Source organism: Myotis nattereri (assembly GCF_964212035.1).
Source record: "Myotis nattereri genome assembly, chromosome: 15".
Taxonomy (NCBI): domain Eukaryota; kingdom Metazoa; phylum Chordata; class Mammalia; order Chiroptera; family Vespertilionidae; genus Myotis; species Myotis nattereri.
In genome coordinates this window covers 21,072,204-21,088,654 of record NC_138090.1, presented here as the reverse complement: position 1 = coordinate 21,088,654, position 16,451 = coordinate 21,072,204, and the positions used below count along the sequence as shown (strand labels likewise).

The window sequence follows — 16,451 nt, the reverse complement described above, 5'->3', positions numbered from 1 at the left end:
ATAACCCTGTTACTCCAATATGTACCCTTTAAACTTTGTTTTGCCCAACTAAGACAACTATTCAATGTCTGGATAAAAGCTCTTCTTATCAATTTATTTTATTTTTCTAGTTGGGTTGATTTAATAATCATTGATAACTACTGAATTCCTTGAAAAAATAGCTAGTTGGGAAAACCAAAGGAAGTACCTTTTAATCAGCCGAATAAGAAACTAAACACTCCCAAGTTCTCATAACCCTGGTGAGGAATTACAATGAATGAAGAGATGTTATATTAATTAAATTCTTGGAATGCATCCATGATGCTTAATGGAAATGGAAGCCTTAGGAGGCCTTAAATGCCTGGGAAACACCCATCACATCACTTAAATCCCTAAAAACCATCCATATCTACCAAGGAATCTGTTTAAATCCAATTATTTATTTCATACTAAAAAATAAGACTCATAGGGAGAAAATGGAATAAAAAGAGAAATAATAAAAATGTATCTAGCTTCCATACATTGTTTCACTCATTTTCTGATTTGGTTCTACATAATTTATTACAGTTATTTAAAGTTTCTTTCAGCCTTCAAGCAGAAGGCTAATTGAAGCTGAAGAATTCAAGTTTTCATTCATTCATCCATTCATTCATTCACTCATCCACTCACTCATTCAACAAATTGGAGAAAGGAACTGAAATGTACTCATTCATGAGTACCCATATATGCTGGGTCTTACGCTTAGAGGCTTTATCTGTTTTTATTATAATTACACAATTAATCATATGGACAAAATTCAAGCTTATTGAATGTCATCTATGTGCCTCACACTACACCAAATACTGAACATTGGAATCTCAATACAACAAATCATATGAGAAGCATCAGTATTAGTCTCTTCAATTTATGCATGTGGAAACTGAGGCTCAAAGAAATTAGGTTTCTTGTCTATCATCACATGGGACTCTAATGGCCACTGACTTTATGTTTAAAACTACTGTTTGTTTTAAGATTTCCAAAGTCACAACAGATCCTTAGGTGAAAAACAAGCATTGCAAATAAGATTCCATTCTTTAGGGGGAGAAAAGGCAAAACATACTCCTAGATTAATAAAATGTGCAACATGCCACACTGATGTATGGCCTACTGAACTGGTGACATAATGCTTCTGTTTTCCTCAGAAAAAGGTAAACCGGGAAATACTGTGTCTGCGTCCAGGCATCATGTTTCAATGGGGTGCAGTAAAGCGGAAAGGGCCATGACAGAGACGGATCACATAGGGCTCGGGTCCCTGGGTCGGGGAGCCTGGAGAAAATGCATGCAGGTGCTTCTCCATGGCCTCCTGACATGTTAAAAAGGATGACGAACTATCCTCCACCTTAACAACAAGAAATGAACACAAATCCTAGGACACAAAAACCCATATCAAGAAAGACTACTTTAAACAGCCACAGAATCAAAAACCTAATGAACCTTGTTGTGTAAAAATCTTTCCAACAAATACACACAAATAGTTTCCAAAATTTCCAAACATAATTACTGAGATTCTTCCTTGGGGGAAAAATAAAAAATCTAGGAGTTAGATCTTGTGAGCATTTCACAGAACACCTGGTTTTATAGGATCACACAAAATGCCCAATGAAGGGGACCCATTCCTTTCTCCTTTAAAACTGATGGAAAAGTGATTGTCTTCTACTGTAATTTGAGCCTTTCTTACCCTGCTGAAGACTAGGCAAAGGAAGGACAAGAGACTGGATCCTGAGACCAGGGGGTAACGGTTCGATTCCCAGTCAGGGCACATGCTCAGGTTGCAGCTTGATTCCCAGTAGGGGGTGTGCAGAAGGCAGCCAATCAATGATTCTCTCTCATCATTGGTGTTACTATCTCTCTCTCCCTCCCAGTCCCTTCCTCTCTGAAGTCAATAAAAAATATATATAATTTAAAACAGTTTGGGCATGGGAGCAGGAAGGTCTGTGATGCATTTCCTGTTCCCTTAGGATTCAAAATTGCATTAAAAATAAAATATCAGTTAATGCCCAGTTGGCATGGCTCAGTGGTTGAGCATCAACCTATGAGTCAGGAGGTCCTGGTTCAATTCCTGGTCAGGCCACATGCCCGAGTTGTGGGCTTGATCCCCAACATGGGGCGTGCAGGAGGCAGCCAATCAATAATTCTCATCATTGATGTTTCTATCTCTCTCTCCCTCTCCTTTCCTCTCTGAAATTAATAAAAATATATTCGTTAAAATTTTTTTAATAAAATACCAGTTAAATAACTACAAAGAGGGTTGGAGTAACTGTGGCAGGAAGTCTATAGGGCCATTCTCTGATACATCAGTTATCCACCTCCTATGTACATGGTGGGTTGCCAGCCTCCCAGCCCTGGGAGGCCAGGAGACTTGCTATGGCCAATGGGATAGGAGCGGATGTGGCAACAGCACTTCTGAGCACAGGCTTGCAGAGCCAGCGCCGGGACCAGCCTGCCTCCTCTTCCTCTACCACTATCCCGCCAGGCAGCTGCTGCCAGTCCGGGTGGCTGAGTGAGGTCTCCTCCTAACAGAGCCCTCCAAGCAACTCATGATGGAAATGTAGTTGGAGCAAGACATAAACCTTTGTGGTTTTAAGCCCCAGAGATTCCAAGGTTGTTATTACGGCATAGCTTAGCCTGTCCTAACCCATAATTCAGATGTTGATTCCATACGTGTGACATCAACAATTCCATCCTGGATATCTCCCTGAATGTTAGGGCTTATCGCATCTGCTATATAACCCAGGCTTGGTTTTACAGTGGTTTCATTACCAACCATAAAAACTGGAACAGTGGAACTGTATAAACAAACCGAACAGTATTTTTACTGTAAAACATGAATGTAATATAAATATTTGTCTTTGCCTTCTCTCAGCATCTGTAATGAGAGCAGAAAATTCATGCCATATGTTTATAGTATGAAGGGGGAAGAAAATAGATCTCAACGATTCATCTATGTGGATGCCAGCTAAGCTGTTCAATATTTTTAATTCACCCATTTTCTTTCACGTATGAATTCTCCACAAATCATAAAACCCTTACCATTGTCAGTTACCCCATTCACGAGTCTTTCGACAGAAGGGTCCTTGCTGAGGAAATGAACATGGTGCTGTGAAGTCAGTTTCTGGGACGAGATGAGAAACCATGCAGTGAATGGTTACATTAGACCATGGCGGGCCCCAGCCCCGCTCAACACATTTGAATACGAAACCACTTCTCTGCAGACTTCAAAAGACCTATCCTACCTCTAGCTGGAAGCGCATCTGAACATTTGGGATCCTGACAGCTCCTACTTTTTGTTATGCTCACAGGGAGCAGCACTGAGAATGCTAAGTGGCTCTGCCTTCTGCGGGGCCCTGCGAGCTGGTGGGAGGAAGTGTTATTGCTACTGCCGAGGTCCGTGCCAAGCACAGACTCCAGCTTCACATGCAGGGAGCAACGGGGGATGTTTTCATTTCGGAGCTGTGATGGGGCCTCGATGTGAAGTTGCTGAAGCCTGTCCAGAGTGTTTGTGCAGCCTGTTAGGATGCGAGCCGAGAGCACAGAGAAAGATTCCATTTTCTCCAAATTGGCTCACAGACCAGAGGTTTCTGGAAACTGTCACTATCCTACAAAATCCGGTGGTACTGCAAGAGCCTTCGGTTGAGCATGAAGGCGATCACCCAGCTGAGGCTCTGCCTGGCACCGAGGCGGCCGCCCCTGTGGGCAGAGGAGTTGTTAGTGGGAAAGGGCAAGGTCGGAGGCCTTGATGGGTGAGAACCCAAGACACGCAGGCACAGAAAGGTAACATCAGAAGGGTCCAGCGCAGTGAGCGGTGCTTGGCAGGTGTTACTGAGCGCGGGCCATGAGCCTTCACTGTTCTAATCCCGACACACATCCTAGGAGGTAGGGATACACTATCCGCATTTTCCGTGGTGAGATAGAGAGAGGCACAAGGCAGAGCACTGGGCTGGGTCCACACACCACTGGGAGATGACAGAGCCACACACCGCTGGGAAATAACAGAGCCAGGGCTCCAACCTGTCAGGCCGATTCCAAAATCTGTGCTCACAACCACGAAACAGAAGGTTGACATCAAAGAAACACCTTCATACCTCTAACCAGCTGGTCCACACCATCGACAGTGATGAGAAGCACAGGCGTTGCGTCTGCTCCTGCCCGAGTACCACTGAGCTCAGGCCAGAAACCAGGCCTTGCTCTCCTCCTCCCTGCCCATACACAATACACACACACGTCCTACAGTGGCATTATTATTATTATTATTATTATTATTATTATTATTATTAATTTACCTATCTGTCGCCACACCTTGAGACCTTGAGGGCAAGGACAATGCCATGTGTCCACATATGCTCAGAGTTTAGGGGGATACCTGGCATACAGTAGATACCAATAAACGCTTGTTGATTAATAAGGAGACGATAGGCAAACAATCAATGTGCAATGTGATCAGCGCTGTGATGTATACATAGTTAAAAACCAAAATATGGCCCTAGCTGATTTGGCTCAGTGGATAGAACGTCGACCTGCAGACTGAAGTGTCCTGCGTTCGATTCCAGTCTAGGGCACATGCCTGAGTTGTGGGCTGGATCCCCAGTGCAGGGCATGCAGGAGGCAGCTGGTTGATGATTCTCTCTCATCATTGATGTTTCTCTCTCTCTCCCTCTCCCTTCCTCTCTGAAATCAATAAAAATATATTTTTTTTAAAAAAACACCAAAATGTGGACTATAAGCTCCTTGGAGGCAGGAACCTTTGCCTTTTTAGTCACTGCCTTGTCCCCAGAACCTGACCCAAAGAAAAGGGTTGCAGACTATATGCTGACAGAAGGGAGGGAAGGTGGGCAGGAGAGAGGGAAGAGCAGTCCAGGACGGCTTTGTGGGAAAGACACCCATGGGCCAACGCTCACAGGGTTTGGAGGCATTGGTTAGGTTGAGGTCCTTGCAGGCAGAGGAAATGTTCTGGGCAAAGACACGGAGAGACTGAGGGGTTTGGGAACAGCAATGAGATTGACATGCAGTTGGAACAAGGAAGAGATGGTCAGCGATGAGCCTGGACAGGCAGGGAGGGGCTAGACTACACGGGGACCCCAAACTATTATCTTTATCATTGCTAGCATTTGTATGGCGCCCATTAGGTACCCAGATGCCATTCTAAGCACTTTATGGGCAGGACTTCGGTTAATCCTCACAACAACTTTATGATTCAGGTGCTATTATCCTCATTGTACAAAGAAACTGAGGCAACAAGAAGCGACGGTCACCGGGTGCATACGTGGCAGAAACAGGATTCAGACTCAGGCAGACAGAATCCCAAGCCTGTTGCTTATACCCACTGAACGCATTTCACCGCTTGATCCTTTTAGATTAATGGAGTGAGCAAGTGTTAGCATCCCTTCCAAAACGCCTGGAGCTGAACAGGGACTCACTGATGCGAAATGCATCCTTTCCAGCAGCCATCATGGTGACCAGATGGGCTACTTACTCTTCCTACATAAAGTCTTCATATACCCCCAGTTTGTCCACTTATAAATTTAAACTATATACTATATGGTTTTTTAAAAAAAATCTATATTTAATTATAAAGCATCAGTGAAATTTCACTAGGGGAATGATAATGTAACATAAATGAATGCTTCCAATAGAAAAAGCAGTAATTTAAAATAAATTACAGTGTTAGTCAGAAAAAGGATTTACTCTCTTCATAGGAAAAAAAATTGCTCCCTGGTATTAGGTAGCCACACTCAATTAGAAAACGGCACCAAGAGCAGAGAACCAAATAACCACCCGAAATTGCTCCTCTCCCTGAGTAGGTTTCACTGTTGATCCCAGCACGAAGTGCGTGCAGCCCGCTCTGGCCTGAGTTTCATTAAGGCTTAAAGTCAATTAAGCCACGAATTGGAACAATCATTCCTCCTTTGCAAAGTATTGATATTTTCTTTCCTGGCCGCTTTAGGGCTTTTCCAGCTCTCACAAGGAGATTTATGTTAGACAATTTCTTTCTGATTAAAACAAATCATAGCTCAACAATTCTAATTTCCTCCTTTCTGAGCAAGAAATGATCAGAGAATGCTGAAAACAGTGATCAAACCCATGGTGCAGAGGCCGGCACAATAAAGCTCCATAAAAACATTCCTGAGAAAAGTGTCTCTCTCTCTCTCTCTCTCTCTCTCTCTCTCTCTCTCTCTCTCTTTCTCCCACCCCCACTCCAGTATCTCTCCCTCTCTGTCTGTTTCTTTGTGCCTTGATCTCTCTCCCTCCTCTGGGTCTCCATCTCTCATTGAGTGCATGAGCCTCTCTCTCTCTCTCTCTCTCTCTCTCTCTCTCTCATATATATATATATTTCCCTTTCTGTACAAATTTCCCTTAATAACCTTCAGGACAATTACTTATTAACCAAAAGGGAAGAGGAACCTTAGAAGCAAAGCCAACCCAAGCTGGTTTCTACCCTAAGTAATGGGAATTAAAAGGTTTCTACATTTACCTCCAAAAGCCTAGCCATCATCTCAGACCTTTTAATTTTTAAAGCAGTTACTGATTTATGATCACCTTATCTCTCTTGATCACACACTGGCAGGTTAGATCAGCAGCCTCCTGGGTCCGTCCATTGGCCCTTGCACGGATCTCCTCTGCGCTTGGGTTCTGCCTTTTCAACTGATCTTTCTACAAAAATTATCCACTTACTGTCCTTCACAATCGAGTTGATTTATGAGTCCACTCCCCACTTCTCCAGAATGGCCAGGGAAGCTGGTTAACTGAGATAACCCAAATCGGGATTATAATGTTTTTATGGATTTGAGAGAGAGAGGAAGGGAAAGGGATAGAGAGATCAAATCATGGATGAGAGAGAAACATCATCAGTTGGCTGCCTCCTGCACGCCCTCTACTGGGGGATTGAGCCCACAACTTAGGCATGTGCCCTAACAGGAAATCGAACCAGTGACCTCTTGGTTCATGAGACAACATTCAACCACCCAGCCACATCAGCTGGGCAAGGATTAGTAATTGTTAAAGAAGAGAATGCAATTTGCTTGACACAATGTATACCACAAAATAGCAACTCCTTCTTTAAGAAGCTAGAAGGTAGTTAAAGAATTTAAGGCACATTAGGCAACATGAAAATCAACTTACATAGTTCAGTACTTTAGAAAATAATCTGGTTATTTGTCCCGTCTGCTGGTACGGTTTCCAAAAACAAACAAACCATACTGCCCCTTCCCACAGTGACGGGATACTGCTGCCCGGGTTATAATCCCCAAAGCTCACTGTCAACCTCACTGTATCCTCAGTCATTATTTACTAAATGCCTCCTATTGACCAGGAACTATGCTACACACTGGGGAAATTCCAAGAGGAATACAACAGGCCCGGCTTCTGTCCTCCTACCGCACTTAATCTCGGCCGCTTATATGCTGTGTGAGCTTGGACAAGATCCTAAACTTCTCTGTGCCGAATATCATCATCTAAAAATAAGATTCATAATTTTAGCTACCTAGTAGGGTTGTCATAGAGATTAATGGAATTATAGCAAGGAATCATACCATTTAAAGTGTTTTTGCACAATGACTGGCACACATTATAATCATTGTTACTATCATAAAAATAAGAAAGAGAATTGAACAATTATCCATCCCTGTCTTATAGGCAATTCTGTTCTTTTAAAAAATAAATACACACTTTTTTTTTTCACAGTAAGCAAGAGCAGCATGATCATTTGTCTCAAAATAAGGCATGAATATCTAAGTAACATTTGATAGGTCAGTTATCCTCTCTGAGCTTCAGTTTTCCTATCTGTCAAATGGGGGAGTGAAACTAGATAATCTCAAAAAGTCCTTCCCAATCCTAAAATTCTACCGTTTCTTAAGCACAGTATACCTGAATGTAATCTGTTAATGCATAATTTTCCCCACGAAGACAAACGACCTCACCAATTAATATCTAAACTTATCATTATATTATTCTTGCATAAATTGGCTCACATCTTTACTGTAGCCCCTAAAAGTAATGGCTAAAAGAGTTCTGCAAAGCCTCATAGGTCATATGTGACCGAAAAGAACTTTATTTTCAACATATACTTTACAGTGGTGTAGAATTACATCTGCTTTTCTTTGAGGCCTCCCAAAGCCATCTGTGCTAGTAGGTCTGCAAGGACGCCGTCAGCAGTGGCTCAAGCCTGCAATCTGACTGCAACCACTAACATCACTGCCAGGCTCCCCAGAATTTCCACTGAAAATGCAAGGTTACCCAGAGCTGAAAGTAAGCACTGAACCAGCTCTGTGATCCACATTTACACATCAGACAAGCCGTGAACCGTCCCAAACAGAAGGCAATTCTGAAGCGACCCCTATGTACTAGTACTTGTTTCCAAGCAGCATTCTGGGGAGCTCCCCATTGTGAAAGGGTCTGGCTAGGTCTAACACTGATGTGGGTTCCTATTCCACAAGTCCCCATCATCACGAAGGGGGGTCCAGAAGGTTCCAGATGGTGGGTAAATGATAAGAAAGGAAGGGCCTGGTTGGCCACAAAGATCTGGAGTCACAGTTATACGTTGCAATGAGAAATAGAGACAGTCTTGGGCTGGAGGCTGGCAGCGCTCTCATGGGAATGAAAATGGCAGCCTCTGAAAAGGAAAAGTGCTAACAGCAGGCACCCCAGAACTGAAGGGACCAAGGCCAGCCTGAGGCTCCAATCTGCCCCCTCAGGAGCCAGGCCTGATCCCTTCTGGACAGAGTCTAGCAAGGCCACCCGTCAGGTGTAGCTTCACTAGATTACTAGGATAGCTGCTCCTATGTATCTTGCTCAGACTTCCTATTCTTCCTCCTCCTCATTCCTGACATAGAGATCTATCGATGGGACACTACTGAGACCATTACTAGATGGGTCCTATCTTTCCCTGCCTTAAAAATAGCACCCTCCCCGCCCCACTTTTCATTTTTACCTTCATATTGCTTACAGTTTGGTGTAGATCTTAAGCATCCTGTAATTCATCAACTAATTCTCTCCTGGCTACACATTCCAAGTAATTAAAGTTCAGTAATAACTTATTCTTTCTGCTCCAGCACCTGCATTTCATTTGTTTATTTTCCCAGAGTCGTAAATCTGAAGGGCTGTCAAAGTGCCATAATATTAGTGCAATAATCAAAGTTAATTAGTCCCTCTCAATAAACAACAACAAAGCCATTACAGAGATGCACTGAAGTCTCTCCCAGCTACCCCGCGTACAGATTGCACTGCAGTTGGAACAATTAGAATCTGAGAATGCCTGGGTAAATGAAGGCACGTTCTTCAATCGTTTAAAAGGAGGCTGTGCTCCTCATTCGCACTGACTCATTGCCTCTGGGGAAGGCAAAGCGGATCTGGGCTCTGACTCCGCGGCCTGGGAAGGACACCAAAGCAGGTGGAGTTCTCCCCACTGCCACGCTTACCATACACATCCAGCTCCAGTGTCAAAGAGGGGCAGAGGGTGCAGAGAAATGAGGGTCCGGCCTCACTGCCACCTTTTAGTAACCTGATGTCTTCAACAATGTTGGAGTCATCACTTAGGGCCTTTGAGAGATGTGAGTGTTAGTCGGGTTCTGATGAGAAGGTGGCCCAGTGGAACGTGGAGGGCAGAACCGGGCAGGAGGGGATAAGATGCTCGGAGGAAGACTGCCATCACTGGAAACCAGATGATCTCTGTCCAGGGATGCTGTATAAGAGGTCAGACAAGGGGACGCAGATGGCTGATGCAACCCTACGACCTTAAGATGCCTTGCATTTAGAGGTGATCACTGGGTGAGTCCGTGTGTCTTGTCCTTTTCACTCACTGTCCAGTTTCTCTGAGACCCTTCTCCCCTTGAGGCCATGACCCATGGCTACATAACTAAGTTCCCCAAAGTGTAGTGGCTTCAACAGTAAGCATTTCAGATCTCATCAAGTTCCTATGGGTGAGGAATTCTCAGTGTTTCTGACTTGAGGTGTCTCATGAGGTTGCCGTCAAGCTGTCAGCAGCAGTCACATGCAGGCTTGACTCGGCTGGAGGGCTCCAGGAGGGCTCACGCACCAGGCTTCTGGATGGAGGCCTCAGTCCCTGGTCACGTGGGCCTTTCCATGTGAGAGATGCTTGAGCATCTGCACAACATGGCACCTGGTTTCTGCCAAGTGAGTGATCCAAGAGAGCGAGAAAGGAGGAAAAGGCGTGCCTATTATGACCGTTCCTGTTATAACCATCTCTGCCACATTCTAGGCATTGAGAGTGTCCCTAAGACCAACCCACATTCAAGGGGAAGAAGATCCAGCTGCATGTCTTAAATGGAGGGTCCCAAAGAACCTACGGACAGATTTTAAACCATAGCCACTTCTAAGGCTTCCTTTTCTCATTGTCTTCAAAACCTAGCCACAACCGCACCCCCCAGTTGGCTAGGAGGCAGGGACTCGTGCCAGGTGAGTCCCCTGGGGACACAGAGTTGGTTCTGCCAGCTGCACATCTCTCTGCACTAACCCCAGCCTCTGCAGCAGACCAGCCATCTCCACATCAGGGCACGGGCACAGGAGAGGCAGACAGTCATCTCTCTGCTCCGTGGCAATGGGAGGAGCCCCCTGCTCCTGACCTCAGCTCATCTCAGTATTAACTGACACACTGATGGGAAGATGAAAAGTGGCTTGTCTACTTCCAAGTACTCTGATCATTTGGAGGAAGAGGAGGAGGAGGAGACAAGGAGAAGGAGAGGAAGAGGAAGAGGAGGAGGAAGAAGGTGAGGGGAGGGAGGAAGAGGAAGAGCAGGAGGAAACACTTCCCAGGAAAACTTCTGAGTCCACCTTGGGGATCTGTGCTGAACAACTCGGCCGCTCCATGAGCTGCCGTCCTCAGAGCCTCGCTATGTGCCAGCATAGTACCTAGTGCAGAGAAAATATGGCTGCACAAGAGCGCATGTGTGTTTTTCACTTCATCCTTTTGTTGACCCTGAGAGCTGCTATTAGCACCGTTCTGCAGATAAATAAATCAAGGTTCAAAGCGACGACCGAATGTGCCCAGGGAAACGCAGGGACACATATGGAAACTAGGATTCAATCCCACTTCTGTTTGACTCCAAAGCTTCCGCTACCTCAACTCCACTCGGCCGCCTCCCTATAAGTGAAAAAGTTGTCCAGTTTAGACATTTGCTTAAAATAAACCTTAGCCAATTGCAGTATGTGCTGCCCTGTTCTGAGACTGGCCGCCTCGTCCACAGCTGCATCTCTATTTGTCCTTATGTACGAGGTTTTATTGGCACAGGGAGTGTTTCTCCTCTCTGTTAATCTAACACCTGCTACGTGTGAGATTCTCTGTAAATGCCCCATAATAAATATGAAAAACAGTCTCTAGCACATTTTTCCCTCTTAAATAACAGAGCCTAAATGCCTAGTGGCCAGGAGCAGGTCTTTCAGCACTGGCTGAACACCATCTGAAGATGAAATCCGTCTCTTCAAACTATGTTAAAATTGCTTAATAAGAACTCGGGGGACCACCTAGCAATGAAAGGATGCGTCTGCTTTGGGTTTCACATGATTGGGAGTGATGGTTTGGAGCCGGCCACCTAGGCTTGACTTTCACTCTCAGCTCTGCGGTTAATCACAACCCTCGTTATACAAAGGTTACAGTGAATATAAAGTTTGAAAGATACCGTTCAAGACTGAGAACGGTGGCCTCAGAAAAAAAAAAATGAACACACAGAGACAGTGATCAAAGAACAATGAATAACACTCAAGATTAGGTCAAGGCAGATTTTTCACAATGAGAAATAAAATGGAAATCTTACAGGTTAAGTACTAAGCACAAGTTTTAGGCATTCTGGAGACAGAGAAAACTCAGAATATTTTAGCAACCTATTATGTCTACGAGGGGGATGAATAATTTATCTGATAAAGAATCTTTCCTGGGCCTGTGACAAGAAAGGTCAATAGCCAACTTAAGTAGAACAGTACATACACTCCACGCCACTTGAAGTGGAAGTCTGGGGAGGAAGGAGCTCCCTTCGGTGAGTTCCATCAACTCCATCAGGTTCCAAAGAGCCACCCATGAAGCTCTCTTTCCTAGGGAACCACAGGTCGCCTCCGATCGCGAACAGAGAAATAGTCATACATAAACATGCAAATCTCTCTGAATATAATCCTGGGCTAAATCCTTGAAAAGGAGGGGCCGGTCTTCTGACACAACACACATGATTGAGTAACAAGACAGCTTTGGGGTTGAGAAAATATGACTTCCAATCCTGGACATGCCACATAGCTCCCAGCTGTGTGAGGTCAGGCGAGCCTGTTCCCCTCTTCTAGCCTCCAGTGTTTTATCTGCAAAATGGGTCTAACACATAAATATTTCATTGGGAAATGCTCAGCACAGTACCTAGTACAGAGACATCTATCAATACCTAACCCCACCACAGATGACCATAATAATAGGACATTTTTGTGAACGAAAATGTCCCAGGGGAGAACTCTAGAGGTTTATCTTTACCTTTGTCTGCATGTGTATGCGCTTATTGATTGAAGCAAGTGGTTAACATAGTTCTTGCTGGTTCACAGACTTGTTGATATCACACTTTATTTATTGAAAATCCAATACTATACATAAGAACAATTTTTAAAGCAAAGAAATGAGGAACAAATCTAACGGTGGATTTAGGATGAACTTTTCCCAATAATCTATAACTATTAATAATATTAATAGTTTTTATATTTTTGTTTAGCTAAAGATCATTCAAAACAGTGGGGATGAGCCCTATAACTTGTGATGTGTTGAATAGTGATCATCTTTTCCAAGACAAGTCACCAGCTTAGACAGGCATAAGGCTTATAAATTACCCACAATACGTGCTGCCCATCTCCCCCCAACACACGCATCACATAAAAGAAGGCATCACCCTTAGGGTCTTCAATCTGTAATGGCAAATTATGGGATTCTAGCTCTTATTATCAAAGGAGATTGGGGGAAATTCCTGCCAACATCAAAGCTATCCCAGATCACAAAGTCACTGAAGGGATTTGAGGGAGCCTAAAATTAGCTGGGTTTCTCCATTTGTTCTTAAAAGTGCAAGTAATTTATTACTCGACATCCTACCCCATCACTGCTTAAGATCATGTCATGAAAATGCAGGGTGTTCATATCTATTGAAAGCACAGCACAGTGTCTCAGCCACATGCCTAACACACCGGCTGGTATCTACTAGTAGAATTCCATAGCTGAAAATAATACTAAAATCATTATTCTCCATGTTAATCAACAAAACTGCAATATGACATAATACTGTCAGCTTTCCACATGCCTTCACTCCAACTGGATAAATAAACCTGCTATCAACTGTATTGACAACGAGAATAATTACAGCACTTCAGTCTCACCAGCATCCAACGATGTGGCCACAATCAACAGAGCATGTGGTCTCTCTAACGCATGGATATTCCATTATCTCTGACTAATAAATCTTTTCTTTTTACCCCTCATCTCCTTGCTTTCTCAATAGCCATTTTGATATAAACCGTTGCTTGCTGTTCCTGATGACTGATCCCTTAATCATCTTTCTTAAATATATGCAAAGTGTATTTCTTTGAAAATACAAAAGAAAAAGCAATCACATAAATAATTAAGATGGCTTTTCAAATGACAGTTGAGTGCTAATATGAGCTCCACTGGAAAATACTAATCAACAAACTAAATACACATCTATTAAAATGTAGGAGTCCAGACAGATGAAGACAGAAAAGTAATTCACGGCAGCTCCACTGGCATCACGCTGATGATAAACATCCTCCCTACAGCTCCTCTTCAGCTACTTGGAGAGGTAAGAAAAGTAAGCATCACTCTGTACTCTCATGTATGAATAAGAAATTATTACTATTATTATTACTATTATTATTATTAACAGCAGCAGCTAACATTTAATTAAATGCTTAACCTATTCCCAGCAATGTGTTAAGCACACGTACAGTCAATGCATTCAATACGTACAGTCAACTCTATCTCCTGTATTTGTAATTTACAGATAAAGAAATAAAGGTTTAGAGACATTAAGAAACTTGCTCGAGCTCATAGGTTGTACCTGCTTCTAATCTTTGCCATTTTAACGCAGCGCATGTGAGAGCAGTTGTTATCAACTGGAGAGGAACTGCCCGCCACAAGCAGCAGGTGCGCAGGAGGTCTCTGGAAGCCCACCCAGCCTGTCCCCGGCACAGCCCCTGGATCTCTCAGTGAGACGCCCACGAGAGAACACGAGCAGCTGAGCTGAGTCTCCGCTGGGCTGCCCTGGCCGAAGGAATTTATCCTCACCAGTCTCTGGGATGACCTGAAGTCTAGGCCAAATAAAAGACAGGTCGGAAAAGACTGGGCTCCAAGTCTGTCTCGGGGACCAAACCACACAAAACTCAACACACTTGGGGCACGCCTCCCTTTTGACAGGGGAATGGGTGTAAGACGCATTCTGGGGAATTAGGAGTGGGTCTCCTAATAACTCCAAAGAAGGGCTACCAGCACCTCTTGCCATCAGCCCATTTCCACCAAGCCCATTGGTTACCTCAATCCCCAGTAGATGCTAGCTTCAGAACAGTCACTGGGCCCGCATTTCACAGGTGGGCAGCCACACAGGTGAGCTCTCTTCCACTTCCTGTTTGGCTCTACATGATAAGCAGATCTAATAAAGGCCTGGCAAAAGGAAGGCAGACTGGGAACCAAAAGTGATCCCTTCCCCTCATTTGATCCCCCCTCCACCCCAGTCTGTTCCGCCTGCATACAACTAGCAGTTGCATGGGATACCTCAGGCCTGTCTGCTCCTGCTCTATTCAACCTCATTCCTCCCCAGGACCAGAAGTTTTAGACCCCACGCCTTAGGAATCTAAAATTTAGAGACTGTAATAAGGTGAAAGGGAAGAGGAACTGGGAGCCCCACTGAGGCCTTTCAAGAGCCCTACACTGGGATGGGGGATCTTGCTGTGACTGTTAAAGTGCATTTCGATACAATTCCCTTAGAGATCCTCCGATCTCAGCATGGAGAGGGAGATGTGCCAGACATCCATTAAAAACAACAGCCAGCCGAAACCGGTTTCGCTCAGTGGATAGAGCGTCAGCCTGCGGACTGAAAGGTCCCAGGTTCGATTCCGGTCAAGGGCATGTACCTGGGTTGCGGGCACATCCCCAGTAGGAGATGTGCAGGAGGCAGCTGATCGATGTTCCTCTCTCATTGATGTTTCTAACTCTCTATCTCTCTCCCTTCCTCTCTGTAAAAAATCAATAAAATATATTTTAAAAAAATAAAAAATAAAAATAAATAAAAATAAAAACAACAGCCAAACCCCGCTCCGATAAATACCGAGTCAAGGACAGTAAAACCACACCTGTCAGTGTCCCAGACTTAGAGAAGGCACATGAAATCCCAACATTCAGACATGCTGCTACGTAAAAGAGAATCCACTCCATCCTGAAAATAGGAAGATAAACTACAAATTTCCTACTTGGCCAGCCTTACAGACTCCTTGGAATAATGAGAAAAATAGTAGGTGCTTGCCTTAGAGTCAGAAACACTCGCCTGCAACACACTTAGGGTGTGAATCAGGTAGGGCACACACCTAGGATGGTGGACTGCTTACATAGGCAGGAACGCCATTTCCAGAGACACTTCATTCAAATACGACTGGGGGCTGATAGATCCATCCTCCCTCCTTCTTTAATTATGCTAATGGATTGGCCCTTTAGGAGGGTGGTTTACTTCTGCAGTGTCTATGTTATCCAATTTTAATTATTTTCAATTCTTCTCTTATTTCCAACTTTGGAGCATCCAAAACATCTCAGCAGGAGGGCCTTTTCCCATGAAATCATTATTAGTAGCAGTAATTATATATCAGCTCTTAATATAATTCCATATGGAACGTGTTTCCATTTCAGTTACATTTTACTAAATAGCTGGATTGCCCCAAAAGTGGTTTGAGAACTCTATAAAGGACATTTTCAATGAAAATGTTTTGTCTGGGACAATAAGGTATGTCAGAGTAGCTTCATCTGAGAAATAAGATTAATCCTGAAATTAATCACTCAAATAGCACCTAGCGATTTTGAAAGCAACGCCTGAAAGGTAATAAGCATGTATGATGCTGGATGTGGTAGAAAAGCCAGGCTGTGGGGTGGAGTAGATGGACTTTGGGTTTGGAGGACAGGTGGACGCACCAGGAGCTGTGCTCACCAGCTGCGTGACTCTGGGCAGGTCTCCTCACCCTCCTGAGCCCCCCACTGGCTCTTCTGTAAAGTGGAGAAAACCAGGAATTTGCATGCTCCTGAATAAGGATATGAAGTGTCTTGCCCAGGACACAGCACATGACAGAGACACAATAAGAGGTGGTTCTTGGGGACCCCAAGGAGGCTGTGAGTAACATTTCCCCGGCACAGAGGGGATGGGAGCGCTCTGGAACAGAGCAATTCTGGGAATGGATAGTGAAGGCAGGCAGAG

General features: G+C 44.2%; 1 protein-coding gene across 2 annotated transcripts in view; it reads right to left on the bottom strand.

The window, feature by feature from the left end:
- WWOX (WW domain containing oxidoreductase) overlaps window positions 1-16,451 on the bottom strand; it is a 931,628-nt gene that overhangs the window by 863,044 nt on the left and 52,133 nt on the right. The gene's annotated exons all lie outside the window — the stretch shown is intronic.